Source organism: Tenrec ecaudatus, chromosome 12, assembly GCF_050624435.1.
Source record: "Tenrec ecaudatus isolate mTenEca1 chromosome 12, mTenEca1.hap1, whole genome shotgun sequence".
Taxonomy (NCBI): Eukaryota; Metazoa; Chordata; class Mammalia; order Afrosoricida; family Tenrecidae; genus Tenrec; species Tenrec ecaudatus.
In genome coordinates this window covers 82,145,747-82,159,095 of record NC_134541.1, presented here as the reverse complement: position 1 = coordinate 82,159,095, position 13,349 = coordinate 82,145,747, and the positions used below count along the sequence as shown (strand labels likewise).

The 13,349-nt window shown below is 54.9% G+C and overlaps 1 protein-coding gene across 5 annotated transcripts in view; it reads right to left on the bottom strand.

The window, feature by feature from the left end:
- The window catches only part of ZMIZ1 (zinc finger MIZ-type containing 1), a 250,550-nt gene that overhangs the window by 131,772 nt on the left and 105,429 nt on the right, over positions 1-13,349 (bottom strand). The window lies entirely within an intron of this gene.

Sequence of the window (13,349 nt, the reverse complement as noted above, 5' to 3'; positions counted from 1 at the left end):
CAGGCTGGCCCACGCCCCTCTCCCCCATCCAGGTCGCTAGGAAAGAGCCTTGGACAGTGAGATGGAGAGGATGGTGAGGGAAACAAGGGCCCCACGGCCATCAGCCAGGCGGAGGAGCTGAAAGCTGTTTAAGAGGCAAAGGCCAGCTAGAGAAAGTTCCAGAAGGAACGAGCTTTGGGCTTTGTAAACCAAACACTGCTATTGGTTCCCTAGGCAGCGTCAGCACTGGGCCCAAGTCAAGTACGGGGCTTGCCGTGTGGACACGAGTGTGAGATTTGAACAGGCCAGGCAGCATCTCCATGGAGGCTGGGAGGCCAGGGAGGTCTGCTTGTTCTAAGAGGAGGTGGCTGGGATAGTCCTGGGACAGGATACCGATTCTGTCCACCTCAGGAGGTCATGAGGAAGTCCTTAAAGGTCAGGCTTGTCCCAAAGTTCAAACAAAAGCCAAGCCAAGCCAGTAGCCATGGACTCGATTCTGATTATTCATGGTGTTCTCAAGTATGTAGAGAACTAGGCTTCATACCAGGAGTTCTCAACTGTCCTGGTGCCGTGACCCTTTCATACAGTTCCTCATGTTGTGGTGACCCCCCAACCATAAAATTATTTTTGTGGTTACTTCATAACTGTAATTTTGCTACTGCTATGAATTGGGTGACACCTGTGAAAGGGTTGTTTGACCCCCAAAGGGGTCACGATCCACAGGTTGAGAACCACTGCTTTATAAGGTTTTCATGGTTGGGACCTTACAGGAACAGATTGCCAGGCGTTTCTTCTGAGGTGCCTCTGGGGGCGTTGGAACCACCAACTTTTCTGTTAGTGGCTGAGCACTTAAGTCTTTGATCCCTACCCCCTTCCCCTCAGACTAGTTACTGGCTCACAAACTACGAGTATCATTAAATTAACTTTGAGGCGTCATCGAAGAAGGAGGTGGTGTACTGAGCTGCCAACCACAAGGTCAGTGGTTCGAACCCACGAGTCACTCAGGAGAAAAAAGATGAGGTTGTCTGCTCCCATAGAGATTTCAAGTCTTGGGAACCAAAAGGGCAGGCAGTTCGACTCTGTCCTATAGGGTTGAAATGAGCCAGGAATGAATTGATAGCAGTGAGTTGTGTTTGCTTGTTTCAAACATCGGGGAATAACTAAAAACTGCAACCCAGATTCTGGATCTAATTCTGTGTCCAGCTTCGTGAAAGCCAGTTCCTCGGTAGGTATACCCAACCGGCCAGGAGTCTGCCTGAGGGGCCAGGCAAGGGGAGGGTGCTAGGCCACTTCCTGGAAGGGCAATCAGTGGTCAGTCATATAAGCTCCTTGTGGTAGAAGCTCTGTCAACTTGGGAGTCAAGCTGACCACTCTGTCAACCAGACCATTCCCCAAACTCGCCGAAGCAATGCATTCTCAAGGGCCCAGTACGGCTCTCCCCCGAATTCTGTGGGGCTGGCCACGCTGGACTCTCAGTTTGTGGTTATTCATAACAACCAGGACGATGTGCACAACGCTCATTAGGCACCTACTTTTGTCAGGCACTGGACCTGGCATGTTATGGGAATTACCTGTCTAACGAAACAACCAAGGGCAAAGTGAGGGAGGAGCACCATTAACTGATGGAAAGCTAAGACAAACAAAAACGAAGACACTCACCCAACATCCTACATCCAGAAAGCAGCAAAGCTCGGATTTAAATCCAGGTCTGTTAGAGGTGAAGCCCAGCAGCTAGCCCGTCTGGGGAAGGGCAGGCCCTTGTAGGTATTGCTGTGTGCCTGGGCTGACAAGGCTGGACAAGCCCAAGGGGCTTCCACCCCGTGGGCCGCGCAGGCGTCCCTAGCACTTGGTGGCCTGCCTGGACCCCAGTTTCTATCATTCCAGGGGTCAACAAGGTTCAGGAGAAGGGAGCGACCTCAGTCAGCCCCAATCTTCAACCCCCCTGAAGCTTCAAAAGGCACCCGACACTTAGGGAGGACCCTCTCCAAATTCTTCTACCAAACCAGCCAAGGGGGCTTCATGCTCCCACTTTACAGATGGGGAACCTGAGGCCCACAGGGACTGTGCACATGTGCCCGGGGTCACAGAGGGCTGCTGTGACTGGGCCCATTGCAGAGTGCTCAGGAGAAGTCACAAACCTACAATGGCGGGGGCCGTGGCAGACGAGGTGCCCTGTAGGGTCACTATAGTCTGAGCCCTGGTGGGGACACTGGTTATGAATTGGGCTGCTAACTGCAAGGCCCGCAGCTTGAAACCACCAGACTCTCCAAGGGATAAAGCCGGGGCTTTCTACTCTCCTGTGGAGTTACAGCCTGGGAAACTCACAGGGCCAGTTCTACTCTGCCCTATAGGGTTGCTATGAGTCGACTTCAGTTTGATGGCTGCGAGGTTTGAGCTTCTAGCCTAAACTAGAGCCTGGGTGGTGTAGTAGGTTAAACACTGGGCTGCTAAGCATAAGGTTGGCAGTTTAAAACCAACAGACTTCATGGGCAAAAGACGAAGCTGTCCACTTCTGTAGAGGTTTAGTTTCAGAATCCGGATAGAGCAGCTGGACCCTTCCCTACAGGGTAGTTATAAGTTAGACTCAACTCAACAGCAGGGGGCTGAGTGGGAGCCATAACCATGGTACCTCCCCCAGACAGCTGGGGGCTGTCGCCATTAGGCACTGTCCCGTCCATTTAGACTCACGGAGGCCTGATGTACACAGAAGGAAGCACAGCCAGTCCTTTGCTCGCCGCACCGTTGTTATGCTCATGGTGGCAGGCACTGTGTCAGTCCGTCTTCTCAAGGGCTGGACTATGCAAATGGGAGGTGCTTGAAGTCCACCGAGGGCCCGGAGAGCTTGTGACTCATAAATAACTTGGTGGAGGAGGAAGAGTGCAATTCTGGTATATGGGACACTCTTGTCAGGACTGGAGCCCTGGTGGCTTAGTGGTTATCCACTGGGCTGCTAACCACAGGTCAGCAGTTTGAAACCACCAGCTACTTCATGGGTGAAGGATGAGGCTACCGTAAAAAGTTACAGTCTCAGAAAGTCAGGGGGGCAGTTTTACCTTGTCGTACAGGGCTGCTATGAGTTGGAATTGATGTGATGGCAGTGAGACTGTGAGGATTGATCAGTTTTGCCATCCTGCTAGGTTTAAAATGAGCCACCGCCATGACGGCGAGAGGATCTTACGATCATAAGGAAAGAAAACATAGGAGTAGAACGTGTCTTTTGGTCCCGAGATCCCTCGCTGCACTTCCTTGAATCAGGAGACAGAAAGCTGTGACACCAGAGATGGTGACAGACGGGGGACATCAGTGGCAGAGAGACGGTGGCAACGGGAGACCGGCAGGAAGCAGTGACGTGGACCTGCCAACCAGCGTCCGAAAGCTGAGTGCCTTGGGAGGCAGGCTGGCAGAGCGCGCCCTCTGGGCACTGACAGGCGGAACTAGGAGGGCTTTGAGGCACCTGCCCGCAGAGCGCTGCAGGTTGGAGAGAGGCACGGCTATGCAGCGAGCCGAGGAGGCTCTCCTGACTGATGAACTCGGTCTGGAGTTGTCCCAGGTCCCGAATTGTAACCCAATAACCCCTATAGCTGTGAGTATGGTCTGTGAGTTTTATGTAGCCACCGCAATGAATGATGAAACCCAGCGCTGTAGCAAGCCCTGTGGCAGCGATGGCCATCGGAATTGATATAAAGGTTGGAAGATAGAGACATGTTTGTAATCTCCGCTTCATAGCACTGGGCCTTGGGCTGATGCCAGTGTCTCCTCTTCCGCCCCCCCCCCCCCGTGAAGTCAAGGGAGGTCAGAACCACCCCCACCCCGTTTCTTATGGTCTGGGAAGAGAGCCAGAATCCCCACGGCACCCTGCGACTTTGTGTCCTGCCCTTCGCGTCATGGCTTCGGTAACCCAGGGGCTGAGTGAGGTGATGTCCAAGGCGTCTTCTAGTTCAAATGCTCTAAAAAGAAAGATGCCAACCTTGAATTCCAGAGCTTTAAGTCCAGGGGACGGCAGGTAATGCACCAATCTATCAGCTGCCAGCCTCCAGGGGCCCCAGACCGGGCTTGAGGCATCCCCACAGGCTCCTGGGGAGGGAGATTCGGGGCATCACGGGGCCAGTGTGGCCGGGGCTAGGGGAAGGCAAAAGACCTGCTTTCTCTGAGCAGTGCAGTCACAGGCCTTCCTGGCCCCTGTGCCCGGCTGGGCAGTGTCGGGGTCTTCCTTACTGGAGGAGACGCCGACGGAAGCCAGGATGCTCACAATTCACCGGCTTTTGAATTAACTTGCCCTGCTGCCTTAAGTGATTCCCTGCTTACGCTCATTCTTTTGAAAATTCCGAAGTGCTATTTCTGACCTGTGATTTACTATGGCCGTACATCTCTATAAGCAGTGTTTTAGCTTAAGTGGCAGTTGCATATTAATTACAAAGTTAATTATGTGCTGTGTAATCATGCTGTAATTCATTAGTTTACTCTATACACTCTGAGAGCCTCATGCTAATAGCAAGATCTGACAGAGGGTTTCAGGAATCACCCAGAATGATCTGCCGGAAATCCAGAATGGGCTGGAAAGGGCTTGAACTTGCACTCAGATCGACTTCCTTGGAACCTATTTGCTTTCTGAGGCTGGTTGTGTCCTGGATGAAGAGGCTCCTTGCTGCCTGCAAGCTGGAGTCTGCTGGGGATGGCTGGGTTTTCCTCCGTGGAAGTGCTGGGAGAGGGACAGAAGCTGTTGGAAATTACTCATGGAATAGAGAACCATTCTGGGTGAAACATGACCTGCTCAGATCACCAAGACAAAGCAGCTCCAGAAGCTTGGACTGTGGGGAGACCTGAGGGTAGAGGAATCTCCATGCAGTCATTTAGACCGGGAGCCGGAGAGTCTAAAGGGGGGAGGGCACCCCTGGGACTTAGAACCGCAACCCCACTCCATCAAGCCAATTCCAATTCACGGTGACTCTACAGCGACAGACAGCCTCATCTTTCTGCTGGTGGGTTTCCACTGCCGGCCGTTCTTACCTAATGGCGCCACAAGACAGAGTCTTCGACTGAAAAGCAAAGCCGTTGCTGTTGAATTCCAGCCTCCATGTTACAGCGCAGAATGATTCTACAGGGTTTCCTCACCTGCAATCCTTCCTTGAGGCCACTGCAAGGGCTCACACGACTCAGGCTCCTTGGGCCTCTGGGCACCCGCTGCTTCTTCTCTCCTGTATCCTAGGAAGCAGCCGGGCTTGGGAAATGAGGACTCCCCCATTTCTCTCTCCCTTCTGTCCTGGCCCATTTGGCCCCACTACCGGTAGAGCCACGTGATTTCAGGGCTCCTGGCGGGCTCCGAGCCCCCTTGCACAGGGACGGGAGTATGGGTTCTCACTCTGTATCTGATCACTCTAGGGCTGTTCTAGGTTTGTTCAATTTTAGCACGATTTCTCCCAAGGCCCGGTGCTGTCCGCTCACTGACCTCCAGTGGCATTTAAAAGTCAACATGAATAAAAACAGAGCTGCATCTCTCCCTGCCCCCCCCCCCAACTCTCTCCCTCTTGGCATGCTCTCTCTATGCCAATCTGGGAATTGAATTTCAAGCCACTGTCATGGTAGGGGGAGGGTTTAGAAAGGCTGTGGGCTACCCTGGACACAGCAGTGTGGTGGCTAAGACCCTCTGCTTTCCAAATATAAACCTGCTGGCTTTATTTTTGCTGACAGCTGAACGAGCAGGGAAAAGGAAAAAAAAAAGGGGGGGTGGGGGAAGCTCCAGCTAGCCAGAGGAGAGAAAGACTTAGAGCCCCAGCTGGCAGGGAAGGAAGATAAATAGGAAGAAACAAAACATGTCCTTGTGCTTCTAGCGGAATGTTTAAAAACGAGGGGAAAAGACAAGGTCAGGGGCAGATTTCCTTTTCTACCATCTCAGCAGGCTGCAGGGGAGGCAGGGTCAGGGAGAATGGGTTTTGGAGGGAACTCGTTCTGGGGCGAGAAGTGGAGGTTAGGGGGGTTCCTGGGAGCCAAAGTGCTGCTGTCTCCTTTTCAGGGACCATGCTGGTTTCCCCGGTAACAGAGAGTTGGGCCTTCGAACTTCAGACAGAGGACCAGGGTCTCACCTGGGCTGCTCCGGCCAACCCCCCCCTCGCACCACCCCCCAAATGGCCAAGGCTTCACCAGCAAGAAGGCTAGGGGAGGCATCAAGATGTCAGCTCAGCAAAGACCCGGTCTGGCTCTCCTGCTGCCTGCGTGCCTTTGTGGCTGAGCAGGTAGAAATGCCAGCACCAGCTTGGAAACAAGATTGCCTTTGACAGCACGAAGGACCCCAAGGGGGCAGGGAGAGGCTCCAGGCTGAGTGGCCCGAAGACTGCTCTGGTGTGACCAGCGCAGGGGAGCTGGGCAAGAACGGAGCCAGGTTGTAGCTACCTCCCTCCAGGCTCACCTGGTAGATTCCCAGAGCGAGCTCTTCAACAGCTGGCCCAGAAAGATGCCGTCCATGCAGATGCCAAGGGAGTGCGCTGGCAGCCGTGAGTGGGAGAGGCACGAGAGGCGGGCGGCAGAGGGACCTGAGCACATTTGTAGAGTACTTTTCCAGCCTGGCGCTGTGCTCTGAGTGCTCACGATACGTGAACTCATTTAACTGGCTCTCCAGCTGCCTGGAGGAGAGGGGGAAGTGATCCCCAGTGGAGGGAGATGAGGGGTTAAGTGACAGGCCCAAGGCCACCCAGTGAGTGGCAGAGTGTGAGTCACACCTGCCAGCCTCTGAGCTCAGTTCTCACGCCCTGAATCAGATGGGAGAGGGAGAGGCTCAGCTAATGGTCTGTTGCTTTAGTGGTGAGAGATTTCCAGAAATTCCCTGCTCCCCTTTCCCCTAAACATCCTGCACATGGGCTTCCCCCAGCATGAGCCACCGAGGTGCAGCCGAGCCACCTGAGAGTGCATCCGTTATAAACCAGTCTCTCCTAACCTCATAGCAGCCCATCTGACAGACAATGAACTGGAGGCTCCTACAGGCTCAGTAATAGACCCACGTTTGAAAGCTGACAGGAGGCAGAGCTGAGATTCAAGCACTGGTCTAATTTTAAAACTGAAGAATATGCCCAACTATTGATACTACTTCAAACAACAACTTCCTGAGCTCTGCTTATGAGTGAGCACTGTGCACATTTTAACTTCTTCCGTTTTCTCAACTACTCTACGAACTGCGCGCTATCACGAGCACTGCCCCACAGATAGGGAAATGAGGGCACAGAGCTTTGTAAGCAACACAATAAAGTGCACACAATACATTGTCACACCGGGCTTTAATTCAGCAAAGCAGACTCCAGAAACCACACTCGGAACTCGTAGGATGCGCTCTCACCAGTGGGTTAGGCTGTCTCGCAGCTGTGAGTCCTCGTCCTGGCACCCACCAGGGGCAGGCAGACGGTCCCTTCAGAGAGCTGAGTTCCCTGGAAATACCTTCTTCTATGATGTGCGTGCGTGTGTGTGTGTGAGAGAGAGAGAGAGGGAGGGAGAGGAGTTTCTGTACGTGAGCACATACATGACTGTGTGCAAATGTGTGTGTGCATGTGCCTGAGGCCCAGAGAAAGCATGCAGCTGATTTATAAGCCTCAGAGAAGATGGGATTGCAAATTGCACCCACAAATCTTTTTTATCGAGGTGTTTGGGACAGGGAGACATGTCGTGAATTCCCCAGAACAGGCAGGCCTCCACCTGGCCTTGGTTCCCTCACATGCCTCGCTCCCGGGCTCTGAAATGGGACCTGATGACGGGGCACCTAGATGCTCTCTGGAGGTCCTTTGATGGCCAGCAGTCAGTTCAGCCCAGATGGTCTGAGCAGCTCATTAGGTCCCTTGGCTCTTAGCAACATCAGGCCCAGGTTACCGTCCTACCTTCTGACAGCCCATACGGCCCCTTCTCAGATGGACACTTCACTGTCCACAGGACCAAGCAGGAGGTGGGTAGCTTGCACTCCCTGGGCACTCCCCGCATGATGCATGCTATGCTAGGCAGTTTAGCTGCCACACAGCCATCAGAGGTAAGGTGCAGAGAGGCTCAGTGACTGTGGCCATGGATCTGAGCAGGGGCCACCTGGTCTTGGCATCTGTGCTTAGAGCCACTGTACTCTGTCCCCTCAAGTCACACATCCAGGGCTCCTTTGAGGCATCTTGGCTGGAATCCACCCACACTAGGCATCCCCAGGGCCTGTCCCTGGCATTCAGGGGTAGCAAGAGGGCTAGGTTAAGGCCCAGCTTGGATCCCTCCGCTGATGTTCACCCTACCTAGCTCTAACAGATGCCCTGAACTAGAGCTGGGTCACAGGATCTCTCCCCACAGCCCCTCCCCTAGTAGCCAGCTGTGGTGGCTTCGGCAACCTCACAGGGTAGCCACACGCAGTCCTAATGTACACCCAGGGCCGGGGTCTCTGCAAGGTCTATGGCAGTCCCCCAACCCCCAGGGTGAGAGGACGGCAAAGGAAGGGCACGAGAAGGCTGCCACAGGGGGTGGCAGTCAGAATCAATGCAGGGGATGTGGGCAGCACAAGGCTTGGCTTTACCCTAGCCTGCTGTGTGACCTCAGCCCAGTCTACTGTCCTTTCTAAGTTTCGGCTTTTTTATTTAGAAAACAGGCTGTGTGGTCCCCGGAAATATTGCGAAGTCAGAGAGATCTCTTCACTCAATGCATCACACTCAGAAAAATTTCTCTTTGTTATTGTAGTTAAGTTTTGGGGTTTTTTTTTTTTTGGTATATGAAACTCAGGATGGGTAAACCTACAGAGACGGTAATTGGATTAATGGTTTCTTGGGGGCATGGCAGGGGAAGTTGGGGCAAATGGGGAGCTGATAACAAACAGTGAGTAAAAGACAGAAGAAATTGCCCTACAGTTAATTGTGGTGATGATTGTACAACTCTTTTTAATATGATGGAACTACTGGATTGCATAATACATGAATTATATGTCATAAAAGCAGCTAAGAAAAAGATTCTCTGACACACACACGTACACTTGCATAATCACAAATGTGGATCTGCGTGAGTACAGGCGCGTGCCGCGGGCACACACACACACACACACAGAGTTTAGAACTCTCCCTCTGGGCCCAAGCAGCACCACGTGCCCTGCCTTTCCCTAGGAGAGGTGCTTCTCTAGTCGGGCACCAGGGTGAGAGACCTGGTTCCTCTTCTTCCAGCCCCAACCTATAATTCAGGCTGGTGAAAGGACAGCTGTACCAGCGGGTGGGGAACCTGGCAGACCATGGCAGTGGCTGTGAGGCGGACTCGATATACAGTGGCCCTGACAGCGAAGGTCAAAGGTAGCGGAAGCGAAGCCTTGGAGTGTGCACTTTGGCATGGGCAGGATGAAAGAGAGACATGGGGATGGGGGGCGGCCTGAAGCTGCCTGTGCAGGGCAGATGGAAAGGGCAGGTCAGGAAGGGGTCATGGCCCTGGAGTGAGTCACAGGAATGGGAAACTGCCAGCCAGGCCAAAAGCGCAGAGCCAGGACCCAAGACAGGCCAGACAGGCCTCTAGGTTCTGGGAGGAGACAGGCCAGAATTGTCCTGTGGCTGTGACCTTAAGAAACTGCCAACACTGATCCTTGGCCTCTCTGGGAGGTCTCTTAGCTTTTTACACAAGGTCTCTGGGACCTTATTGAAGCAGATTGCTGGGGAAGCCCTGGGCTTCCTCGGTCCAGGAGGTGCTGGGCTTCCCACTGCTGGTGGGAGGGCACAGAACAAGACCATCAACCACCCCCTCATATCGCCAAGTTGGATGCCTTGCCACTTGTCTCTGACTATCTCCACAGGGGCTCACAGGGCCCACTGAAGGGTACCCATCGGGCACACAGCAGAAGCTGCACTGCTTGGGCTGGGTCAGCCGGAGCTCCTACCTCACCCCAATCTGCTCCCCTAGGGCACCTGCCACCAGGGCCGGTGCTAACCAGGAAGCGAAGGCTCAGTTTCCTGGGAATGCTGTCCTTGACTCTGTGGTGACCTTGGCACAGAAGACCCCACCCCTCGGTCTCGGCCTCCTCATCTTAATCGGGAAGTGGAGAAGGGCTGCTTTGGTGAAGAACAGGAGACAGAGGGGCATCTGGGCGGAGGGCAGGCTTGGTCCAAACTCGGGGGGGGTGAGGGCAGATGGGAATGTGTGCAGGGGACTGAGCCAGGAGGCTGGGGTTGAAGTTGGAGTTAGGCTCAAGGTTGCAATGATAGCAGGGGGTATGGATAATCCCCCCCCCCCAGTTGCTGAGTTGTGTTCCGAGTAGGTGTGCTCCAGAGGGCTTTCAATGGGCAACTTTGGGAAGAAGATTGCCAAGCCTTTCTCCTGCGGTGCCTCCAGAGAGACTCAAATCACCAGCTTCTCAGCGAGGAGCCGAGCTCTTGACTCTTGGTACCTCATGGGGGCTCCTTGGACTTGGAACTGGGGTTGGGCTTATGTGATGGTCCACTGGGGACTCACTACTCTAGAACGGTGACCCTGGGCCTATTTCCAAGTCTCAGCATCACGTGAGGGGCCTGGACAGGCCTGTTTGCTAGGAGGCCAGTGCTTTGGATCACCAAGAGGGCCAGGCCTGGCTCTAGCAGGGCCAGAGTGCTTGGGTGACAGGCCAGGGGGGCAGAGGAGGCAGGTACTGGGGCAGGCAAATCCCAGTGAGCTCTGGCTCTGGCTTGGCTCAGGGCCATGAAATTTGTCCCAGCTCAGGTCTGTCGCCACAGACTGCCACCTAGAGGCACCTTGGGCACAGCCTATCACAGCCATGAGGACAACACCCCCAGGGTGGGTGACCTTGTGCACAGGCTGGCACCCTAGGGGGCATTCCTTCCTTCAAGTGATAAGAGTACCCAGGCCTGATCTTTGTAGAAGAGCAGGCTGCCCCACCACTCCCCTTGCCCTCTCCATCTGCCCCCCCCCGCCCCCCGCCACTTCCAGATGGCCGAGGCATGAGTCTGCCTACCGTGCCCACCTCACTTCCAGGAAGAGAAGGATGGATAGGTGTCCAGTCAGACAGATGGGAGGCATGCCACCTCTTCAGCTTGCCTGACCAGGGGAAGCCCATGGAACGTGACGTCTTCCTGCCTCTGGGTCTGTGCGCTCTGTCCTCTTCAGCCTCTCTGTTCCCGAAGCCTGCCTGCCTGGTGTGCCTGCTCACCGGCTGCCCGGTCCCCACTTGGCTCGGCCTCCGTCAGCCCCTTCCCTGCCCCCTCTAGGGCCTGAGATGGCTGTTGTCATGGCAACCCTGCTCATTCAATCTGGGGATAATGAAGCCACTGTGTTTCTCATTTCCATGAGCTGGAGTGTGGAGCAGAGGGGGAGAGGGGCTCTCCCCTTCCAGCCCCTCCCTTCAAAACAGGGCAGAGGCAGTCTCGAAGGGGATTGTGTGTGTGTGTGTGTGTGTATGTGTTGGGGATGGGGGGTGGCAATAAGTGGCGTGAGAGACATCAGTAGGAAGGGGCTGCCTCCTGGGGCCACTCGACCACTGACCTAGCACAGAAGGCATCCAGCTGGTCAGGGTGCACTCAGTGGCTGCAGGGCTGCCCCACCAGATGGGAGGGGCTGGCACCTGGATGCTGTGTGACCTTGGCCTAGTGTCTTCACCTCTCTGTGTCTCTTTTTCTATACAACTCAGATCACTGAGAATGTCTGGGGTCCTTTCTGAGTGAGCAGCCTCCCTCCATGAAGCCCCAATTAGTAAGAGACAAGCCATTAAAACTAGCCCGGGAGAGTTTGAATGAGGGTAGGCAGGTAAAGTACCCAGCACACACCGTAGGGGCCACCTGAGCTGAAGCCTCCTTCTGGTCTCCTCTCTGAGTCCCAGCCTGCAGCAGAGCTGCAGGGGTTGAAGACACTGGTACATGTGTGTCAGCAGCCAAAGCAGCCCCCACCCCTCCGCTTGGCAAAGGGTGCTGGAAAGAGTGGGAGCCTTGGGCTAGCCCACCCAGTTGGTGGTGGGGCTCAGGAGTAGGGCTGTCTGGGAACTCCGCAGCTCACGCATCCCCTCCCCCAGCATGTTCCAAGGGCAAGAAGCCAAAAGCACTCACCCAGAAAACCCTGGCCTGTCTCCCCCCAATAATTCAATCACCTTGGAGGCCAGGGGCCCTCTCTCCTGGCTGACAGATTAGAGAGGGAGGGCAGGGAGGTATGTGGAGGGAGCCGGCAGGGGAGGCAAGGGCAGCCGTCATGGAAAAATCAGAGCAGGGCTTGAAAAATGAAGGAGTAAACCTGCCAGGAAGGAGACAGTCTCAATCCATCCTCCATAAAGCTGTCTGAGAGCCACCAAGGATGTCGGCAGGGCAGAGGGGAGCAGAGGAGGCTCCAGCGACAGCCTGGGGAGGGAATGATGGGTGTGGTGGGGGGCAGGAGGCGGGGTCCGCAGGATCAAAGTTACAGGACAGTTTGGCAAGAACAGGGCCAGGAAAAGGGAACTCTTGCACTTGTCTCACCAACGCTGTACACAGTAGGGCCTCAGTATCTCTTTATGGGCCGACCGACTGGCCCAAGGATCGCAGTGTGTGCTGTGTGTCAGTGGCACTTGTGGCAGCTGGACCATGAGGACTAGAACAGAGCCGTCCACCCATTGCACGGGTGGTAGGACTGAAGCCCAGGCAGAGGGGTTTTCTCCAAGTACCAAAGCAAGTCAGAGCCTTCTAGAACACACGGTATAGACCAAGTCAGGCCTTGCCTTTAAAATCCGTGGTGCGGTTGGGATATCCCACTGGAGCCTGACACCCCACCCTAGTGCACCCAGTCCAGGCCGGGAGAACATCCTGCCCTGGCCATTCTGTGGGCTCGAAAGCATGCTTTCGAGGGAAAATCCATGATCCTGAGCATGCCCGTGATGTAAAACTAAAAGTCATCGAGAGAAAACCAAGATGCCCTCAGGAAGAAAGCCACCACGTATTGACCGGCGTGCTCTGGGAGAGGGGCTCTTACACACGGGCCTTCTCTTCCTGCAGCTGCCTGATGAGGCCCAGGCCTTCTACAATCACTCTGCGTTACTCGTACAATCCGGAAGGAAGGGTGCTATTAAGGTTTAATACCTCAGTCAGTTCCACCACCCGCTACTCTGTCCGTGGGCCCAGTAAAGAAACCCTCGCGCATTATGAAGCAGTTACTGGAAAACACATGCCCACGCAGAGCCTGCCCTCCTGGGGCCGGCGGGCCCGGGGCCACCCTCCAGTCCGGGGATGGGAGGGCCCAGTTCTGCTCTTGGTTTGCTGTGGGACCTGGGGTAAGTTGTGGCACCTCTCTGTGCCTCTCGCTCAGAGTTCGCAGGACTGGCGTCCCCTCACAAACCAAATCCACAGGCTTTGTAAGCGGGGGACACAGAGCTTCTCGGATGCGAGGGGGCACTGTGGGGGACAGAGGGTGGCCAAAGTGCCTCCAAACACAGGGCAGGCTGGGCA